The 23,338-nt window shown below is 37.6% G+C and overlaps 1 protein-coding gene across 24 annotated transcripts in view; it reads right to left on the reverse strand.

Annotated features, from left to right (window-relative positions):
- The window catches only part of LOC114108678 (contactin-4), a 1,043,928-nt gene that overhangs the window by 626,896 nt on the left and 393,694 nt on the right, over window positions 1–23,338 (reverse strand). For 8 of the 24 annotated variants that reach the window (XM_060402848.1, XM_042235938.2, XM_060402837.1 and 5 more), the window contains one exon: window positions 1,790–1,867. The exons of 10 other annotated variants lie outside the window; for them this stretch is intronic. The gene's annotated coding sequence lies outside the window, so the exon portion shown is untranslated. Of the gene's footprint in view, window positions 1–1,789; window positions 1,868–9,360; window positions 9,477–17,763; window positions 17,896–20,343; window positions 20,449–23,338 lie in introns of all 24 variants that reach the window. 6 more of the 24 variants (XM_060402847.1, XM_060402831.1, XM_060402838.1 and 3 more) reach the window with 3 other exon arrangements.

The following is a 23,338-nucleotide window of genomic DNA, read 5'->3' on the forward strand; positions in this document are numbered from 1 at the left end:
TCCTATCTTTATAATGCTTCTTAACCCAAAACCATTCCATCAGGAGATATGTCCAACCTTTTAGAGGTAGGTCTCACTGTCAAAGTACAAAGGAGCATACTCTGGAGTTGGGCAGCCTGGTAGCCTAGATTCTCCATCTTACTGTGTGAGCTTGAACAAGTTACTTAACTTCTCTGTGCTTCACTTTCTATAAAATGGTGATAATGATAGCAATTTTCTTCATCATATTAGTATACATCTATTTATCCCTCTATAATATACTTCCATTAATCCAAAAAGGACTATTTTAAGATGAAGCATTTCAAACACATTCTTTCTTCTCCAACACCAATCACCCCATACCCCCAGGATAGCATCACCAATGTCTTTGTGTTCCCATGATCCTCAGGCACACGGCTTTGTAATTATCTGGTTATGCAACTATCTGTCTACTAGAATAGGACCTCCTCAAAAGAGCTATGATATCCCGTTCAATTTTGCTATCTAATATCTAGCTCAGTGGTGTAGCTCAATAAAGGCTTACAGAATTAATGAATGACTTTTGAACATGTGTGTAGCTACAAAGCCATGCAACAATATGGCTTTCATCAGGTACTTGTATAATTTGACAATTCAGTTTTGAGTACTAAAATGATAGGATTAATAATAACAAAACCATGGTTATTAAACTTTATGAAAGAATCTTCACATGTGATTCAGGCACTAATGTTCTATCTTCACTTGGTAAATTAGTAGTCAAGTATCCTCAAGTAAGCCAGTTCACTTTTTGGGAGGTTTTTTTTTTTTTTTTTTTTAATCTGTAAAATTAAAGTGAAGTTCTAAAACAGTGAGCTAAAACATTTCCTTTAAAAGTCATAAAAATGCTAGTTAAAAGAATAAAAGAAATGTAGCAAAATCGCATGCATGCATATGTAGAAGTATAGCTGGACTTGAGAGGAAAAAACAATGCCAAGAGAGAGTAGATGGTTAAGCTGATGAATGAGGGCCTATGAGCCCTAAGGGCTGGCTGGGGAGTCTAGCTACACATCTGCAGTTGGGCTTCACTTAGGCTATCAAGAGAATGGACTTCCTGAAACTGTGCAAGAAAGCATCTCTGGGGGCTAGAGAATGAGCTGTAATTCCTGAAAGGGACAGGAGAAGCATAAAACTGAAACTTCACTGCAAAAAAAACCACAATTACTGCTTACTTAAGCACCTTAGAATTCCATGTGTAAGTCTTCACAAGCCTTTGTGATAATATAGATATGGATATAAGTCTTCACAAGCATTTGTGATTGTATATATATATATATATATATATATATATATATATATATATATATGTATATATGTAAAGAAATAACATGGAAATCAGACACCCCAGGTGGCATAGCAGGAAAGAATACACCTGCTAGTGTAGATGACACAGGATGTGAAGGTTCAATCCCAGGGTTGGGAAGATCGCCTGGAGTAGGAAATGGCAACCTACTCCAATATTCTTGCCTGGAAAAATTCCATGGACAGAGGAGTCTTGTGGGCTACAGTTCATGGGACCACAAAGAGCCAGACTCGACCGAGCAACTGAGCACACCCATTAAGATGTAAATATTCAGTGAACTGGCTACATATTAAGATTTCATAGTATAAATATATATATATGTATTTTATTAATATTGACTTATTATATACCAACAGAACATTTAAAATGATTTTGCCTGTTTCTAATTCAAAGAATAAGTGGTTTTGGTGGGATAAAGAGAGGGAGAGAGAACAAGTAATTTAAGTAAGTAAGATGATTCACTCAACTTACTATCCATTGGGTGCCAAGCAGTGTACTGGTTATCCCTGAGCCACACAAATGAATGGCAACAATTATGGAGTTTATGTCCTGGGGAGCAAGACAGACAGCACATAAGCAATCAATAAGTAAATTAAATAATAAGAGATTCTGTTAACAACACTGTAAAAATTTTTAAAAGAGTCCTAAGAGAATAACAAATTTTGGTTCTTCAGTATTCATCAGATTTGAAAAGATCAGTAATCACTAAAAAGCAATATTAATAGCAAATGTATGAAATTTTTACATTCCACAATACTGGCCTAACTTTACCCAGGTTTTGAGAGAATAACTACACTCTACCTCCCAAATCTCTTCTTAATAAAATGACTTAGGTTTCTACATGTGTGCACTCGTGGACAAAGAGCATTATAGTGTTCACTGCATGTGTCACTGGCAAAATCACTGACCGTGGACGTGAAATGTATCAAACTCTGGATTTTCCAAAGATAAGCTAAGGAGCTAAGTCATTTGGAAGTTGAAACGTTAGGGTGATGGAAAGTATGGGGTGCAGACTTCAGATACTGTGAGGTCAGTTCACAGGGATTATGTGTGTCAAGTTAAGGATTTCAAATATGATTTAATCAGGGGTGAGTGTTTATCAAAGTTTTTTGAAAATTATTTGGAAGAAAATGATGATGTGAAACAGTATTAGAGGAACACAATAAAATATTTCCAGTAAAGGAAATGGCAACCCACTCCAGTATCATTGCCTGGGAAATCCCATGGACAGAGGAGCCTTGCAGGCTACAACCAAGGGGTCGCGAAAGAGTCAGACATGGCTTAGTGACTAAACCATCATTATCACCTGGGAACTAAGATCGCAAATGCCACATGGTGTGGTCAAACTAAAAAAAAAATTTGAAGAAGAGAATTACTGTTAAGCCTACTAAAATCCTCAAAAAAACAGGTCTTTTCTTCCTAGAATGTCTAAGAATGTCCAGTACCCCAGGAAAAATCAAGTAAGATGATTAAAAGCAACTGAGTAGATTTAAACCAAAATTTCCTATAAACACATCAGATGTCATCAAGAATAAATGTGTTTCTTACTGGTAGAATTTTGCAGTGCCAGTATGTTCTCAAATGACATGAAAAAAACTGTATCTAAAGGAAACATTTAACTTTTCTTTGTTTAACTACTGCACAGAAAGTATAGCATGGTAACAATAGAAAATTGTGGAATATAAAAATTTCATACATTTTCTATTAACAGGATATCTCCTAGGAAAAGAGTTGTTTGTATTAACATCTTTTTAAACAAATTTTCTGAGCAAGCACAAACACAAACCTAACTCCTATTGTCATGTGGATGATTAGGTACAGCAGACAAGTGACAAGAATTCGCCTGCCAATGCAGGAGATGGAGAAGAACTGGGTTCAGTCCCTAGGTTGGGAAGATCCCTTGGAGAAGGAAATGGCAACCCACTCCAGGGTTCTTGCCTGGGAAATCCCACGGACAGAGGAGCCTGGTGGGTTATAGTCCATGGGGTCTCAAAGAGTTGGACACGACTCAGAAACTAAACATCAACAACAACTGCACTTAATAGTTGCTTTCCAGGAATTTGAAGCCCAGTAGACAGCATATTTAAAAGCAGAGACATTACTTTGTCAACAAAGGCCCGTCTAGTCAAGGCTATGGTTTTTCCAGTGGGTCATGTATGGATGTGAGAGTTGGACTGTGAAGAAAGCTGAGCACCGAAGAATTGATGCTTTTGAACTGTGGTGTTGAAGAAGGCTCTTGAGAGTCCCTTGGACTGCAAGGAGATCCAACCAGTCCATTCTGAAGGAGATCAGTCCTGGGATTTCTTTGGAAGGAATGATGCTGAAGCTGAAACTCCAGTACTTTGGCCACCTCATGCAAAGAGGTGACTCATTGGAAAAGACTTTAATGCTGGGAGGGATTGGGGGCAGGAGGAGAAGGGGATGACAGAGGATGAGATGGCTGGATGGCATCCCTGACTCGATGGATGTGAGTCTGAGTGAACTCTGGGAGTTGGTGATGGACAGGGAGGCCTGGCGTGCTGCGATTCACGGGGTCGCAAAGAGTCAGACACGACTGAGCGAATGAACTGAACTGAATTGAACTGAAAGAAGTATAAAACCCATAGATAATGTATTTTAAGAGAGTGTTTATTATAGTTCTATGGAATTTTAGAAAAGAGAAAGTTTATTTCCAAAATGCTTTGGGGAGGAAGTGGTGTTAGAAATGAAAACTTGGAGAACCTGTCAGTTTTAGCCATTTGGAGATGATTACTAAGTGGTGATTATGATGCTGAAGGTAGAATTTCAAATGATCTTTTAAAACTGCTCTTTCTCTAGATAAATATTAATATTATCTTCCCATTTAGAACGGTGTCTCTGATATCTAGACTCTGTTGAGAATTTAAAGTACCTTCCCCCTAGAAAAAAATGCATCCACAATTACAATTTTCCATAAAAATGTCAAGGAATTCACATACTTTCAGTTAAGAAATCTTGCTTTAGGTCAAGAGAATATTATTAATGGAATGCATATAAATAGCATTTTACACTTTCTTGAGAACTTTTACATTACCACAATAGAGAGAAGTAATAAGGACTATTATCATTGCTCTATTTTTCATAGAAGAAAACTGAAATATGGAGAAATTAAGCAACTCTTCCAATACTATGAATTTCTTTGGGAGTTACTGAGATTATGCCAGTATTTACTAAAACACCTCCCTACTCTGTGGAATTACACTTCTCTAAGCATCATCCATTTGAAACTTCACTCTAGCCAAACTGGTGCAATTACATGTGGGAAGAAAATCAAAATAATAATAGCTCTGATGGAAGGGAATTTCTCACTCAAAGTCATCAATTGAGGACACAGGCTTCTTCTCTAATTTTCCTTCACTGCTCTTGCTTATTACTTTAGTCAAGATCACCAGTTGGTCCATGGTAACTACTAGAGCTCCAACCATCAAGTTTGCTTTCCAAGCATTAGAATGAAGGAAGTGGGATACAGGACAAGAAATCTGAATTTCAAGCTAAAACCTTTCCTCTTGAAGAGACCTCTCAGAAGTCCTCCCAAATATTTCTGCTTGTATATAACTGGGCAACATTTTGGTACATGCAATAAAAATTATAATATTTCATCTGGGCACACTAATGTTCTAAATAATATTGCTGTTCTGTTATTAAAAAACAAAGGAAGAATGGATATTGGCTGGCAACCAGAGATCTCTTCCATAATTGTTTTTATGGTAAGCCGTGTTCAACTCTTCTGCAACCCATGGACTGTAGCCCACTGGGCTCCTCTGTCCATGGGATTTTTCCAGGCAAGAATACTGGAGTGGGTTGCCATATCCTATTCCAGAGGATCTTCCTGACCCAGGGATTGGACCTGGGTCTCCAACATTGTAGGTGGATTCTTTACCACTGAGACCCTGGGGAAGCCCCAACACCAAACACTTGCACCAACAATAAAACTTTAGTGTCAGAAATCAATGAATGAGGATTCTGGAGATGGAATTTCCTGGTGATGAGAAGACATCACTTAGATCACTCTGTGGTCTGCGTCTCCTGATATGTAAAATGAGGCAGGCTAGAGACCAGCATCTCTTTTAGATATCCTCCAGTTTTGAGATTTTAGGAGGCCTAAAATGTTACCTCATTACCTTACTATCAAAGGAATGGGAATTTCTGATATGGAAACCATTTGCACATCTGTGAATAGTCCAGCTTAGATTCTATTCGAGTAGCAAAATAAGACTATTAGAATAGTCCCACTGAATTATTAGCCCCACTCAATTATTTTACAGAGATTTTTTTTAAAAGAAGGAGAAAAAAGAAAGAGAAGAGAACAACGGAAGTTTTCTTTGAGGTTGAGCATGAATGGCAAATTTATCATCTTGGTACCAAGAGAACATCCTATAAATCATCTTGATATTTGGGGTGGGGGATGGAAATTCACAATTAAAATGAAACATTCACGCTTACAATTTAAGAACTGTAATATACTAAGCAAAATGTGCAGTTGTTTATAAGAACTACCATTTATGCAAGCAAAATATTCAATCAGTAAAAACAGTTCTTAATGCCTCTAGGATAATTGTTTTTTATGTGGATAGAATTAAACTTGTGTAACAATATAACCATCAAGTCTTTGTACAATCTTCCTATAAAATATGAAAAGAGTATAGACAATACTGTTTGAACTATAAACTGCCACCACACTTCAGATTTGTTAATTAGGGTACCAGCATGAGGTTCTTTCTAAGCATTATCAAGGAAGCCAGCTAATCCAAGTTTATTTGCCTTACTCCTTTTCTTCATTTATTGCAGTTTCTTAAATGGAAGGACCCAGAGTGTCATAAAAGTGAATTAAATAGAAAACTAAATAGAAAATGTAATAATAAGCTAAATGAATAGGATTCTTCCTTTTAACTATATTACCAAAGAGAGAAAATATCTGTTAAGGGCAATATGGTCACATATGTAGCTATAAAATATGGGAAAGTAGAAAGGAAGAGAATGGCTAATCCCATCATCACAATCTTTGAAACAAGTATACCCAGAAGAAGTAGCTTCTCTCACTTTCTGCCACCTTGGAGCACTGAACAAGAGTCCTTGTTCTCAACTGGGTGTGGCATCTCACTTCAGTGTCTTCAGGTTGCTTCTGAACACATGAGATAAGACTCCAAGTCCAAGCCCAGGCACCAGGCCCACTATCTCAGCCTATAATCTCTGAGATTTGGGATGCTTTCAAAAGGAAGGATTCAAAGATGCTACAAAAGAGGTACTATAATTGCAAAAGTGTGTAAAATATATGCAAAGCATATGGGCCATCCCATGCATCAATGTCAAACAGTATTTACTAAGCATCTATTATATACAAGGCACCATCCTAGAAACCCAGAAGGCCACATTCCCTGACTTCAGGGAGCTTTCAATCAACTTGTTGTTGAGCAAAATTATAAGAATGCCTAAAGATTTATGTTTAAATTGATAAAAACCAAAACAACCTATGAAGAGTCTAAACTGCCACAATTTTCTGATTCACAGGTAGGAAATAAGGTACTGCAAACTTAAAAACACTCCTTGTCTGAGAAGCTTATAGTATAGATTTGTGAGACAAATAAAAACGCACGAATGACTCGTAGATAATCACAGAAAGGATCCCAGTGTAAAGCACTGGAGTGCAATAAAACCACGACAGGCAGGCTGCTCCATGATGGAAAATTCACCTCCTCATTCTTTACAACAGAGTACATTTCCAGTCCTACCAAAAGGACTGGGATCCGGGGGAATACGTATGTGTTTTGAGGGATTTCCGTCATACCATATCAGAGACCATAAATATTAAAACTGTAATTAGAGGGATTTTAAACACATAGGAAAAGATAGGTTGTATGAGATACTTCAAACTAAATGATGCAAAGTTTAAAAATTGTTATAGCCTATGAGAGTCCATAACAATATGAGATAATTGTCTGTCATTTGCTACATATCCCAATATTTTATTGTGAAAGTGCTTACACATTGAAAAATTTTTTTTAAAGGACACTAATTGCCAACATACTCACTATCCAGATCCATCAACAGTTAACATTTTCCCACATGTGTGTATACACATATATTTTTCTTTCATTTGGTGACCCATTGGGAAGTAGGGCACCTGGTAGAGGACCTGCTAGTAATAAGATTTTGGAATCTGATACTTTTCTAATTGAGTTCTTCAATTTTTAGAGCTAGCTTTATTTTTCAGAGAAGGCAACAGCACCTCACTCCAGTACTCTCGCCTGGAAAATCCTATGGACGGAAAAGCCTGGTAGGCTGTAGTCCATGGGGTCGGGAAGGATCAGACAGGACTGAGCGACTTCACTTTCACTTTTCACTTTTATGCATTGGAGAAGGAAATGGCAACCCACTCCAGTGTTCTTGTCTGGAGAATCCCAGGGATGGCAGAGCCTGATGGGCTGGTGTCTGTGGGATTGCAGAGTCGGACATGACTGAAGCGATGCAGCAGCAGCAGCAGCAGCAGCAGCAGCAGCAGCAGCAGCAGCAGCAGCAGCAGCAGCAGCAGCTTTATTTTTATTGGTAATGGTAATGGACACATGTAGTATACATTTGTTGCTATCACAGTAAGTTGTTTCCTGTGGATCTTTTCTGAATATCTACCATTTACCAGGCGGCACTGAGGGTAGAAGAGATATACAGGACACAATCACTATCCTCACCTGTCTTTTTTTATTGATTCTCCAGAAACAACTGACTCATTAGTAATTGATTGGTCAAGGCTCTGAAAAAGTTTATATCTTGCTTCATGTGTAAGACTCTGCCTGCAATGCAGGAGACCTGGGTTCAACTTCTGGATCAGGAAGATCCCTTGGAGGAGGGGTATGGCAACACACTCTAGTATTCTTGCCTGGAGAATTCCATGGACAGAGGAGCCTGGCAGGTTCATGGGGTTATAGTCCATGGGGTTGCAAAGAGTCAGACATGACTGAGCAACAAATACTTTTACTTTCATGTGTAAAATACTACTCTTCCAGAAGCACTGAATTTTTGTCATTAATATTTAATAGGAAGTTTGTATATACTAAGGAGGGTAATGTCCTGGTGTCTAGATCAGTGGGGTGAAAGTTGATTTTATCCTTAATTCATGCCCATGTTTTAACGTGAGATTTTTCCTCCTTAATACCATTTTCACTAACTAAACATACAAAGTAGATACACACAGAGTAGACACAATGACTTGTAACTGCAACATATTCCAGGTTTTAAGCTACTTTCTATACATTTGAATAAGCAATATTGCTGGTACACAAATACAAAACTGTACACAAGTTCTGAGTTAGGGTGAAGGAAGATAAAGCAGGCATTTCCATATCCCACAACAGAGGTGTTTTGGAAAGACCTCACTCTTTGTAAAATTACACACTAAAAATAAGGCTTATGGGAAAAATGAATTTTATGTAGACCACGGAAGTCCTATGCAAGTATATAAGCAACACATTAACAAAGATGATTAATGGCACCTCCCTCAGAAACCACCCTAGACCACCTAGGCAAGCAGCTGAGCATGATCAGAGACTGGCTAGGCGATAATGAAAAATACACAAAACCATAAGAGGGGGCATCCGGGTTTCTTGTGCTGAGACAAAGCAGAAAGCAAAAGGCTTAGGGTGGGCAACGCTGCTACCAGTTGAGCCTGGGAGGAAGTGCATCCTGCCGCAAGCCCAAAGTCATCCTCAGGTGCCTATGTACCTTCTAGTGAAAAAGTCCTTCGTACAGATGATTAACGCTCCCCCGCCTCCTGCTTTTCTTTTCTTTTCTGTAGAGAATGCTCTTGTCTCAGCAGCTGTTAGCTGAAGGATTTTTTTTTTTCCTCTCCTGGTGAAGAAATAATAACTCTAACTCTGCTACTTCAGCAACCTTTGCCTAGGAAAATATTATATGATCAGTTATGACTTCCATGTTCCCCTACTTACTTTTTCCCTACTCCTGTTTAGAGACAGGAAAGTGCAGGACAGTCTGTGCAGTTAACAGACATACACACACACCTGTGTTCTACTTACAACAAAGGTCAAATAAGCAAGATGGGTGGGACCAATACTGTTCAGAGTATTCCTTGATCCTTAGAGAATTTTTCCCAGTATTTCTTAGAGAAAATGAAGAAAACAAATGTAGAAGGCTGGAAGAAAGGAAAAGAAGGGGGAGGGAGAAAAAGAAGAAATTTCATCATTTTCTAAACAGCTGAGTATGTGCCTTATTCTAGGCAAAAACAATATACTCTATATAAATAGCTTTAAAACTTAGCCACATGTAGAAAAGGCCTTCTTCAGAGTAACTGATACAACCACTATTATTTTACAGTGTGGAGGTTCTAAAATCTGTACAGAATGGACATATGAAATTACTCTTCAAACTCCTCAGAACAGGGTACTTTGGAAACTAAAAAGTAACTTCTGTGTTTCTGTCCATTTCAGCTGTTGTTGTTCAATCTCTTAAGTTTAGTAGCTCAGTCGTGTCTGACTCTTTGCGACCCCATGAATTGTAGACTATGAGGCTCCTCCGTCCACAGGATTTTCCAGGCAAGAGTACTGGAGTAGGTTGACATTTCCTTCTCCAGAGGATCTTCCCGACCCAGGGATCAAACCCAGGTCTCCCATATTGTAGGCAGACACTTTACCATCTGAGCCACGTGGGAAGTCAGCCTCAAGTCGTGTCCAATTCTGCAGCCCCATAGACTGCAACACACCAGGCTTCCCTATCCTTCATCATCTTCCAGAGTTTGCTCAAATTCATGTCCATTGAGTCAATGATGCCATCCAACCATCTCATCCTCTGCCGTCCCCTTCTCCTCTCACCCTCAATCTTTCCCAGAATCAAGGTCTTTCCCAGTGAGTCCACTCTTTGCATCTGGTGGCCAAAGTACTGGAGCTTCAGTTTCAGCATCAGTCCTTCCAATGACTACATAGGGTTGATTTTCTTTCCAAATGACTAGTTTGATCTCTTGTTGTCCATGGGATTCTCAAGAGTCTTCTCCCAGCACCACAATTTGGAAGCATCATCAGTTCTTTGGCACTCAGCCTTCTCTATGGTCCAAATCTCACATCCATACATGATTACTGGAAAAACTGCATCTTTGACCATATGGACCTTTGTAGGCAAAGTGAAGTCTCTGCTTTTTAACACACTGCCGAGGTTTGTCATGGCTTTTCTTCCAAGGAGCAGGCATCCTTTAATTTCATGGCTGCAGTCACCATTCACAGTGACTTTGGAGCCAAAGAAAATAAAGTCTGTCACTGTTCTCATTGTTCCCTCATCTGGGAAATGGGAAATTTCATCCAGCAGGCAAAACAAGGTTTAGCTTACCAGGACGGGAAAATAAACAGGGAGTAGGGGCTTGCTTCCTTCAGATATCCTCTCCTCCTCAGCTACATTCAAGGGAGGAAAAATAGCTAAATGATACAACTTCACTGTTTTGTTACTCAAATCTTGGTGGGGCTTGAGAACAGCTGTAATTACTACAACAACTTCCATTAGATTCAATATATTAATTCTAGAATGCCAAAACATCTAATGCTTTTTGAGAGGGCAAAATAATTTTTAACAAGTTTCTTATCCTCTCAAGATTAGCAAAAGCTCCAAGCTGATCTGTTAAACTGAGATATTTCAGTATTTCACCAAAAAGGAAAATGAGTCAATCCATGCTAATGTGGAAAATATTTCAACATAAAAATTCACTGGGAAAAAAACCTGCAAAAACAAAGCAAGGCTGGATGCCAGGAATATATTTGATGGAAATCAGCATGTCTCTGCAGAGCTATGAAAAGATGAATGATTTGGATTCTATTGTATTATTTATCATTCCTTTTTATCTATGATTCCAGACTATCTATTATTAAAAATGGAGCCTACATTCAATTTAAATAACATTATGTTAGTTGCTTTTCTCACTTGTAAGCATCCATTTCAACTAAAGGGAATGGCAATGCACTAATGCAAGGAGAAGTCTACACAAGCTCTGAAAGTTCAGACTTGTTTTGCACATTTTCCTAGCAAATATGAACTTAGATTGTTAATTGCTAAGCCTCTGCATCTAAACATCTTAGATAATTACCAATGGTTGTGCTTGGAGGGGAAATGATTATAAAATGTGCAGTTTGGCTAATGCCCAAGAAAATAAATCTGTATTAGCGATAATTATAGATATTTTAATTGCTTTGGGGTGTTAATTGGTAAGCTACAGACAAGGAGGGAAAAAGAAACTATAGATGTCTTTTATCTATGCTGACCCACAGGTATGCTAAACCTTCTCTCAATGTGCAGTCTTAAAATGTACTGAGTCATAATTTAACTTTACAAATTTATGTTCATGAACAAATATAAGTTACTGGTACACTTGCTTTTGCAAAAATTAATTTACTGCCAAATGCTGATATTGTTTCTTCCCACCTCTCTGTATGTGGCAAATCCCCAGCATATTAGAAACTGAAAATAAAGAATAAAAGCCAGTTTCTCATATATTCTTAAACTACAAAGACAAAGGAGAAAAGAGACCAATATCAATGAAACATCTAGCCAAAGGCTTTTAAACTTTCTTGAAGTCACAGAATCCATTGTATGAAAAAAGAGGGAAAACTTTCCTCAAATGCTAACAAAGTTTTTGAGTGATTACATGTATCTGCTTTATAATTATACACAGATACACATTTTATTTTAGTTCGAAGGGAGTCATCTAAAGAGTACCTGAAATGCTGATATATCTGAGGCAATAATTTTGATTGTGAACTCCTTAAAGACAAGGATTCTGTATCTTCATTTCTAAATTCCCTGGCAACAAACAGTTGTAGAGTAGATGGATGCAGGGATGGATTCTTGTAGGTTGGTTGGATGATGGAAAGAGGAGATGAAGGAAGTTAGTTTCTTTACAAAGCTGTAACTTGCCTTATTACTTTTTCAGGTTAACTTTAAACAATACCCTACACTGAACCTCACCAAACAGTGGCAGTACTTGTAAAAGTCAGTGCATTGCAGTACAGATAAACATACTTCCAAACAAGCTGAGAAAGGAGTTAGGTTCAGAAATTATATGCTTATATAAACTAAAACTATTTTTAGAAATAGAAACTTTACCAACAAAAAAGTCACCAGATGGACTTCCAAAAAGAAGAAAGTGGGAAGAAGATAGCAGATATTTGGTAGTCACCATTTCAAAAAGGTTACAAATTCTTATCTAATTTATAAGAAGAAATGATCTCATAACCTGATTGAAAAAACAACAATCTAAAAATGTTATTTTATATGATCTTGGAGAATAGTTTGGAAAAAACAAGGGCCTTAACTTTAGGTTCAGCCACCCTTCAAATGTTCAATTTTACCCATTCTGGTAAGATGGTTAAATGATCAAAAGTTCACCAATGATCAGAAATCAAAGTTAATCCATTCCTTTACAGCTGTATCCAAATGACATAAAATTAAAAAAAAAAAAAAAACTTGGGACAACATCAACAAAACAGTCAGCCAAACTAGCACTCAGACAAAGCAAATATTTAACATATATAAATTTCCATTTTTTAAAGTTGAGTTTCTGGTGCTTTATAATTTTTTTTATTAAGTATCTGACATTGATCTGGGGGTAACACTGGACACCTAAATATATATTTTACTTATCTACAAGAATTAAATTAGGTTCTAGGCTCAATGTATTAGTGATTCTGATTAGTGAAGTGCACAACTGCTTTTTACCATAGCATCAAATCAATCAAAAATCCAAACATTTCCTTAACTTGGTAATAATGTTCTTACCAGGTGTTTAATACCTGCCCGAGGTTCCTCTTAGAGTCAACTAAATGTAAGACTCATAAGACTATCACAGGCTACATCCAGTATCTTATACATAGCACAGCCTGTCAGCAGTTTCCTTCTGTGAACATCCTTGCAATGGTTCACATGGTTGCTTCTGGGAGCTGTCTGTCGTCTAGAGATGGTTTTAAGTTGAAGGAGACAAGAATCACACTGAGCAAGGGATGTGTAATCCTGATCTAGAAGCACCACATGAGTGTGTGCTAAGTTGCTTCAGTTGTGTCTGACTCTGTGTGACCCTATGGACTGTAGCCCAAAAGGCTCCTCTGTCCACAGGATTCTCCAGGCAAGAATACTGGAGTGGGCTGCCATTTCCTCCTCTTCCCAACCCAGAGATCAAACCAGCATCTCTTGTGTCTCCTGCATTGGCAAGAGGGTTCTTTAACACTAGGGGCATCTGGGAGCCAGCATGGTGGTGGCGGTTTAGTCACTAAGCCGTGTCCGACTCTTGCGATCCTAGGCTACAGTTCATGGGATTCTCCAGGTAAGAATACTGGAGTGGGTTGCCATTTCCTTCTTCAGGGGATCTTCCCAACCCAGGAATCAAACCCAGGTCTCCTGCATTGCAGGCAGATTCTTCACCGACTGAGTTAGAGGGTAAGCCCTGGGAGCCAGCATCTCTTTCAACAATTCCCTGGGAATAGCTCCCAGGCTTCCCACAAGGGATAACCTTTAACAAGAGTCACTGCACTCTAGGAGAACACAAAGATTTACATGCCAATCTAGTACCAGAGGCCATTTACAGTTCCTCTTAATGCAGACATAATTTATAAACTACAACTTGTTTGTGCTCAAAAGACTTCTATCTAGTGACAGAATTGTATTTATTGTCACATCAGGTTAGCAGGTTAACAGAGCTAGAGTAATGGAAGATGAAATTAAAATGTCAAAGGGAAAAGGATTTTGTTATATACTCATATGAGTGTCTTGATAGCAGTCACTTCAAATATGCTCTTCTATAGGTTAAGAATTTAGAGGCAGTAACCTGAACGTGGACAGCTACCATCATCAAACGTTATACTACAAAAGAGAGATTTTTAGAAATTCCATTTCCCCATTCTATTAATGTCCATTACACAATAAGAAAACGTACCCAAATCCAAATTATCCCAAATCATTATGAGATAGATTATTGCAGATATAAGTTACTAGTTGCTTGTTACTCAAAAAGAACTGCAAATACTCTTCTTTAATGGATTTTTACAAGCATGTGCTGCAAGCTAAAATCTCGTGTGCAAGCACACAGTGGGTTTTACCCACACTTAGTCTGTGTTAACAAGAACCAGCCAATATGAAATTTTTAAAGTGTTAATTTATCGAATTAAGTGGGGAAGGCTTAAAATTAACTTGTTTCAAAGCAAAGGAAATGGCAATGATAGGCAATAGTATTTGAATACTAACTTTAACCTTCTCAAGAAGAAAATAGAAATGTATGTTCTTTTGGACATTTAAAGGGAGAGACAAAATAAATATGCTGAAATGGCTGGGACTTTCTTCTCACAGTCTGTTGCCAAACTGACAGGAAGATGGAAAGATGATCAAGGACTCTGTTCCTGCAGGGAAGTGAGGGAACCTGAAGGAGAACTTACATAATTAATATGACCTTCTGTTGATGGGGCTTCCCTGGTAGCTCAGCGGGTAAGGAATCCGTCTGCAATGCAGGAGACCTGGGTTTGGTCCCTGGGTTGGGAAGATCCCCTGGAGAAGGGAAGAGCTACCCACTCCAGTATTCTGGCCTGGAGAATTTCATGGACTCTCTAGTCCATGGGATCGCAAAGAGTCGGACACAACTGAGCGACTCTCACTTTCATTTTCCACTTTCTGTTAGTGGTATGGAGGGGAAAAAATTACAGCCACTGGAAAAAGCTGTGATCATGATTGTATTTAGTAAAAATGAATGATTAAGTGGGATTAAGTGCTAAACAAGAAGAGACATCTGCATATCAGTGAACCTCAATTTTTAATTCATTAGTTTTTAAAAAATAAAACAATTTGAAAGTCATTCGCAATGCATGTGCACAATCTGTGACAGAACTGAATGGTGGACTTCTAACCCTCTGATCTCCAGATCTACATGGCATCTCAGACTGAGATCACCTGTGTGTATCACATTCTGAAATTAAAAAAAAACACCAAGTATGTACCTTTCTGACTTTGTGCCAATGCAATTTCCTTCTTCTTTATAATAAAAGGGTTTCAAGTCAGCACTTCATCTTTTATATTTTTCATAAACACACAGTGACTTCCTTCCCCCCTCTCTTCAGATTACTGAATATAAACCAGGAAGCAATATCTGAAAGCAAACTTCCCAGTTAGTGTACTTTCTATTAAAACATCCTCTTCTCTATCAATACCCAAGCAATGATTTTAAACTAATTTAAAAATAGATTCTATGTTTCAGCAACATCTTCTGTTTGTTTTCTAGCCTAGTAATAGCCTTTAATTAAGCCGCTGTTCATACTGAGTTTACTGTCTTCTTGCTGGAATGGCCATAGCCCGTGACACCTCAGCCCTTTCACACAGTTCATTAGATGGAGCATTGTTCAGAACACAATGATGGAAGTTAAGTCCCTCCCAAAGGATTAGAACTAAAATAAACCAGTCCTACTATTGGACAAAACATCAGTGATTCCTCCCCGAAAGGCATAAGCTATGGATCTCTTTGCTTCTGCCGTTTTACTTTATAGGGTTTAAGAACTATATTCTGTTTATAAGGAATTCTAATGGCAGATCATGCAGAGTTTAATGCTGAAAGCATAGGCCTTGAATTAGGACTGCTTCATAACTTACAATTTAACTTAGGCTCATGAAGACTCAGGTCTGCATGTACAGATGGGATAAAAATACTCTGTAGGGTTGTTACAAGTATTAAATGAGATAACATACATAGAGCACTTTACACAAGCTACTGACATTGTAAGCACTGGATTTTATCATTTTGTATAATATCATTATAAATATAATCATTACTATAATCATTATTATTATCATCATGTGAACAAAAAGCATGGATTCTCCAGATGGGACTCTACTACAAATCTAATGTTCCATTTATATCTGAAGTCTCCCTTTTGGCCTGAATCTTCTAGATTTTCTGAGACTCTTAACAGGCAAACACATTTTTATAAGGCTAATAGCTACTTTAGAAGCCAGCTGCTTATATCCCTTTGATTGCCTGAGGAAGCTAGCTTGTGCCAGACTTTACATTTATTTTTGTTAAATTTCATCTTACTGGTACTAGCCCAGCTTTTCAGGCTGTCAAAACAATTCCAAATCTTGGTTCTGGCTTCTATTCTATTAGTTATCCCTCCTAGCTGTGTCATTCACAAATGTGAAAGCATGTCTTCATCCAAAACAGTTGATAAAATACAGATGGAGCCCAGGCAAGTACAGGGTCCTGTGGAATATTCCCAGAATCTTTCACTTTAGGTAAGATGGAAAATAAAGAGTATTAAAAATAATTTAATAATGAAAAGGCATTAACGATCATTGACTATGCTAAATGCTACTTTTAGGGTTTTTTAAACAATGTATTGAAGTACAATTTAAACAACATAAAACAACCTGCTTTAAGTGTACAATTCAACCATTTTTAGCACACGTACAGAACTGTATGATTACCAACAAGTTATTTCTAGAAAATTTCCATCACCGCAAAGAGATCCTTTATGTCCATGTTCATCTTCAATCCCAGGTAACCAACAGTATAATTCCTGTCTCCCTATATTGGCCATTATTGCACAGACCGTTTAAACTGAATCAAAATACATTTGAATCCTTTCACTTAGCATATTTTTGAGGTTCGTCCATGTTGTAGGATGTATTAGTAATCTGTAACTTTTTATTGCTGAATAGTATACCATCTTAGGGATTTACTATGCAAACGCTGTACACAGTAATCCATTTTAATCCTTATAGCAATTGTAGGAGGTAGATACCACACACCAGCATCCTTACCTAAGGCTTGGAGAAACTAAGAAATTTACTTTAAGACTAAGTGTGCTGTGGAAAAGCCAAACTCTGAAGCCAGACAGTCAGGCTCCACTCCAATATACTTAACCTACTCTGCCTCCAGTTTCATGAGAATTATCAAGCATTTGAGAAAGCACATGCTCACAGTATCAGCTAGAAAAAATCATCCATGTTTTCCCTAAGGATGCTATTCACTCTGCTGCCCCATATCTTGCTGATTGCCAGGTGTCCTGACCAAAAGATATCCTTTAGCATACCAGTCATGAATAGAAGGGAGATTAATTTTGTGTGACTTACTTGGAATAAATCCAGACTGATTCTCAAGCCATTTAATACCTGTGCATTCTGAACAGAGATTTTGAAAGGATGTGGGTAGTATTCTAAAAATTCAATCATAAATTACTTATTTTTTATTGAGGTATAGTTAATGTGCAATACTGTACCAGTTTCAGGTGTACAACATGGTTACTTACAATTTTTAAAGGTTATAGTCCATCTATAGTTCTAATAAACTATTGGCCATCTTCCCTGTGTTGTACACTGTATCTGTACAGTTTATTTATTTTACACGTGATAGTTTGTACATCTTGATCCCTTATCCTTCTCCCCACTGGTAACTACTAGTTTGTTCTCTATACCTGTGAGCCTTTTTGTTACATTCACCAGTTCATTTTGTTTCTCAGATTTCACAGGTAAGTGATATCATGCAGTGTTTGTCTTCCTCTGCCTCATTTCACTTAGCATAATGCCCTGCAAGTTTGTCCATGTTGCTGCAAATGACAAAAGCTCAAATTAGTTTTATAGAGCACCTTTAATACATTTTACAGTCAATGTTTCAGAATTTCACAGGTAACTACTTGAAATATTTTTTAAAAAAAATAGAGTTGCTCCATTTTGCATAGCAAGCAAGTTAAGGACAGGAAACCCAGATAAACAGACTGTAGATTTAAATGTTAGTGCAATTTTGGACAAGTTACTTAACCTCTTTTTTGACTCAGTCTTCCAATCTTTGCAATGGAGATTAAAAAGAGTACCTACATCATAGTGTTGCTTTGAGGAGTAAATACATTAATACCTGCAAAGCACTTAGAGTGGTACTCAGCACATAACACATAGTCAATAAATTTAGGTCTTTTTACTATTTTCTTTTGCTAATTTCATATTACTATTGTTATTATGAAGCAGAAAAGTATATCCTAAACTGCAAAAAGCTATAACCATGCCAGTTAAATAAACAAAAATAGGTATTAATACAAAAAGAACTGATATCGGAGACTGAGGGAAGGGAGTATATACAAAAGATAGTAATAATACACATCTATGGGATATCTTCGGAGAAGGTGATGGCACCCTACTCCAGGACTATTGCCTGGAAAATCCCATGGACGGAGGAGCCTGGAAGGCTGCAGTCCACAGGGTTGTGAAGAGTCAGACACTACTGAGCGACTTCACTTTCACCTTTCACTTTCATGCTTTGGAGAAGGAAATGGCAACCCACTTCAGTGTTCTTGCCTGGAGAATCCCAGGGACAGGGGAGTCTGATGGGCTGCCGTCTATGGGGTCGCACAGAGTCAGACACGACTGAAGTGACTTAGCAGCAGCAGCAGCAGCAGCAGTGGGATATATCTCTGTCATGTTTTGAAGTAAAATAAAATGTAAAAATGTCCCAAGAGAGAAAAGAAAAGTAAATTGCTTCCATTAAAGCTAAACTGTGAATACATACTTCACTTGTTTTCTTGAGCTCACTAGATCCTACTGCATATGGAGTGACAGGACATTAATGTCATATATTTAACCCCTTGAGTAGAAATACCTCAAATTTATAAAGGGGATATTAACTACAGTGTACAAAAGAATAGTGATTTAGTTTAAACAACAGAATAAAATGAATGGCATCTTTTTTGCTTTTCTTGAAATTTCTTGTTTGTCAACACAATAGTGGTGATAGAAAATAACACTCTAGTTTTCAATAAAAAGTAATTATTTCACACATATATTCATTTAAAAAATCTTTTTTGATCCTTTTTTGTCCTACTACACTAAAAAAAAATTAAACATGATGACAATATACCCAAACTCATAGGAAAATATTTGGGAAAAGCTTTCAAATCCCATTAACTTTATAGATTTTTATACTTAGGCAATTTAGCCTAAGGTAAAATATCTCTCTGAATAACAAAATCTGCTTGCATGAAAATATTCAGTGCTATGTAAAATAGAAAACACTGAAAACAACCTAATACCCAGAAAGTAATGAGTGAATTTCAAAGTAAATTATGTTGTCATTACTGGATAGAGTATAGTGCAGCCATTAAAAATAATTATACTGTCCATGGTGGATATCTATGATGAAATATTAATGTTGAAGCTAAAAATAGAAACTATCTGAGCTAGGGAAGCAATTGTCAAATTATGCATTCATGTAGTCAAGTGTTAGAAGGCAACACAGAAAAATGAACAGTTCTAATTATATTAGATACTGGGCTTCTCACATGGGCTGGCATAAGCAGACTTGTGTTAAATGCAGATCGTTTCTCCTTCACTGGATGTGAGGCTCATGGTTATGTTTCCTTAGGTTTCCTGCTATGATGATGATGATGATGATAATGAAAACCACATCATCAGCAGCATCATTACTGTACAGCTTAGGGTTAAATGGGTTTAACATTAAGTAACAGATTCTTAAGGATAAGTTTCTTAAGACCAATCTAAAAGGAAATTAATTTCTACTTTTATAACAGTCAAATTTACAAAGCTTCAATTCATGGAAAATCATGAATATATTTATTCTAATAAGTGTGCCTGTTTCAAATAAAATAAACATTTAAATGAATCCATTCTAAATCAAAAGTTGATGGGGTTCTTGCAAAGTGCCAGGCATCAACTGCATGCCAGAACGTGAGACTGAGCCAGAAACATGGATTTAGAATCCAATAGGGGTAGAGACAAGCACACATACAATTACAATATCTGTGATGGAACATTACGCTAAGGGAAGCCCTAGGTATGAAGTACAGCACAGAGAAGGAACCTAATCAATACTGGCAAGTTGCGAAGGAAAAGAAGATACCCTACACTGAAGCCACAGAGAAAGGAACCTCAGCATATGAAACAGGAGGAAGAGTTCAGTAATTAAGTGGCGCTTGGAAAATGAAAGTTCAGTTAGCCAGTAACCTGCAGGTTGGTGAGAAAGACCAAAGGCAAGGAAGGGTACTTACCTTTGTAGCACTGGTATCCAACTAAACTTTTCCTAATGATGTAAATGTTCTAAAATCTGTGCTGTCCAGTATGGTAGCTACCAGCCACAGGTGACCAATGGGCATCTGAAATAAGGGTAGGGCGATTCAGGCACCGACATTTTCACTTCACTTGGTTTTAATTAACTTGAATAGTAACAGGTGGCTAGCAGCTATATTATTGGAGAGCATAGCTTTCAGGTAACTAAAATATGTTCACTACGGCCAGGGCAAATGGTATAGGATAGTAAAGAGGGAGGGAGGTAAAAGGAGGCAAGGCAGGTGGAGTCTAGAGTAGGTGGGGATGTGTACACCGTGTTATGTGGGGTATGCCATCACAATCATGCTGTAAGGGGAAACTGTGTACATGAGTGTAAGCAGTCATCCATGGATCCCAGACAAGACACATATAGAAGAAACACCCAGCTCCCCTCTTCCTATTAACAAACACCCTGAATTCTGCATACTGACACAAGAAAAGCTGACCTACTTAACACACACAAGTGTGGGGATTAATGGTGGGACCTGGAAGGGAGGAAAAGAATGGCATTTTATTTGTGTTTTGTTGTTTGATTATTTTTTGGGTTTATACATTTCCTAGAATTATACGCAGGTGGGATTTTTTTATTTCTCTTCTACCAATGTCCCAAACCAAAAAAGAATTCACTGCTTTGAAAGGTCTGGTCTCCTGGATCATTTCTATTATGTAATGGCAACCTATGACCAAGAATAATGCAGGGATTTCATAAGCAAGTCTGCACTTCGGAACCATTTTCTTTGAAAATGAAGAAGCCAGATTAAAGGCAAGGAGACCAATTAGTATGCTATCATAGTAAATTAGGAGAGAAATACTGAAGTTTTAACAAGGTAGCAACACGCTATAAACCCTCTGTATTTGCAGGTCTGGCATCCTCAAATTCAACCAACCATGGATGATGTATCAATACTGTGTTTAAAACCTATTGTTGGTTGAATGTGCTGATGCAGACTCTGCAGATATTGAGGTCTGACAACTGGACTCAGACATTCGTGGATTTGGTACCTGTGACAGGCCCTGGAACCAATAAACCATAGATACCAAGGAAGCATCGTGAAAGGGATGAACCAGACAGCTACAGTCAACAATTTGACCGGAGATGTGACAGACAGACTTGAGATTGACTGCATGTGAGCCGAGAGGTACAGGGAACACCCAACAGTGATACTGTGTTCCAGCTTGACCAGAGTGGATAGTGGTACCACTGGTGGAGATGTAGCATTTAGGAAGTGCAGTAGGTTAAGACAGAATTCTACCATTAGTGCACCCTGACTGTGCTACTTCCTAAGTGAGTGACTTACACATCAAGTCACTTAACTTCTTAGGGTTCATTCCTCAATAAGGTCACAGGAGACTGCTGATGAGATCTGTTCTACCAGATTTTAGGGTTATATTTCTAAAGATACTTTTTCTTTTATCAAACACTTGTATCAAAGACAACTTGTTTTCAAAAATACCTGTCAATAAAAAATAATATTATGTGCCATGTCTCTTCACTTGATCTCCATTTTGACTGTGGATGGGGCTCCATGTATTCCATTTGTTGGTAATCTGATATGCTGAATTAATATACTTAAGCTACAGACATACACATAGGTCTTAGAGTACATTTTTATGTGCAGCAATAAATAACATCATGTTATACAATAAACCTTAAAGAGAGTCAGAAATGAGAAATTACAAAGCACACTTTATTGTCAAAGTCTCCCCTTGCTGATAATGTTTTCATCAAATTCTGTATTTGTTCTTTCTTGTTTTTCTTTAAGTAGTGATAATCATTTCTACTTTGGTTAAAACATATTTCAAATCAAATAGAATTGTCTCAAATCAGTCTTTACACAGATACTTGTGAGTCGCAGGTATTCAGAAGATGGCTACTTTAAGATTCAATCTGAGCCATATCCTTCATCATTTATCTTGAGAGAACAAGTTTCAGGAATGAAACTATGGAAGTAGGAAACACACACACACAGATGTGCACAAGGAGGTGTTGATCTGTTCTTAAAGCTAGATAGGTAAGAATGGCTGTGGAGGGGTTAATACTTTTTGTTTATAGAAACTTTCTAACTTGACCTCCCAAGGCTTGCAACTCTTCAGTGGAGTTGTTCAGTATGAGTCCTTCAGTAACAGACACCACAACGATGAAGGAATCCATGCCTTCCCCCTGCCCCCGCCATCAGGATGTCAAGCCAGATGACTGATTCAGCGCAAGGATATACAACAGAACTGTCACAGTTCTCTTAATGAAGCCCTCCAGAATTAGAATTTCCAACTATACCATTTATTGATGGTCACTCTTGGGCCAACTGCCTACCTTTTTAAAATCTCATCCTTCTCATCTGTAAGTGGGAATGAGCAGAATCCATCATATCACATTGTTGTTGTGAACACTATCTATCTAAGGATCTATCTACAATGCTATTTATGGACTAATAAATTTTGTTACATATTTAATATTTTTTCAATCAATCACAGTCATTACTTATTAATACGCAAATTATCCCATTTTAGGCCATTGGGGAGCCCTGCAAGTTGACTCTGTCCTCTGTTATTATTCCATTTGCCTTTGATGGCTTCCTTGTTTTCTGGTTTGGCAAGAGGCCTGGGTCATTTTGCATGTTTCTAGAAGTCAGGAATATTCATTTACTTTGTTCACTGATAAATCCAAGGTACTTAAAGATGTTCTCATTAAACATTTTTGAATGAATTAAATAGTATATAATACATTTTTCCAAAAAAAGTTACTTATTTTTATTTGTCATGCTATTACAAAAATTTCTGTCTCAAGAACCTTAGTGAAGCAATCTTCAATTCAATTTAGTTTAGTCACTTAATGAGGACTTACTGTGGTGCCCATCCCTCACCCCACATACAAATGTTTTGGCTGGTATGAAGAATATAAATACTGTTAACAAGCACAACATAATAACTATATTGCAA

Source organism: Ovis aries, chromosome 19 (assembly GCF_016772045.2).
Source record: "Ovis aries strain OAR_USU_Benz2616 breed Rambouillet chromosome 19, ARS-UI_Ramb_v3.0, whole genome shotgun sequence".
In the NCBI taxonomy this organism is placed as follows: domain Eukaryota; kingdom Metazoa; phylum Chordata; class Mammalia; order Artiodactyla; family Bovidae; genus Ovis; species Ovis aries.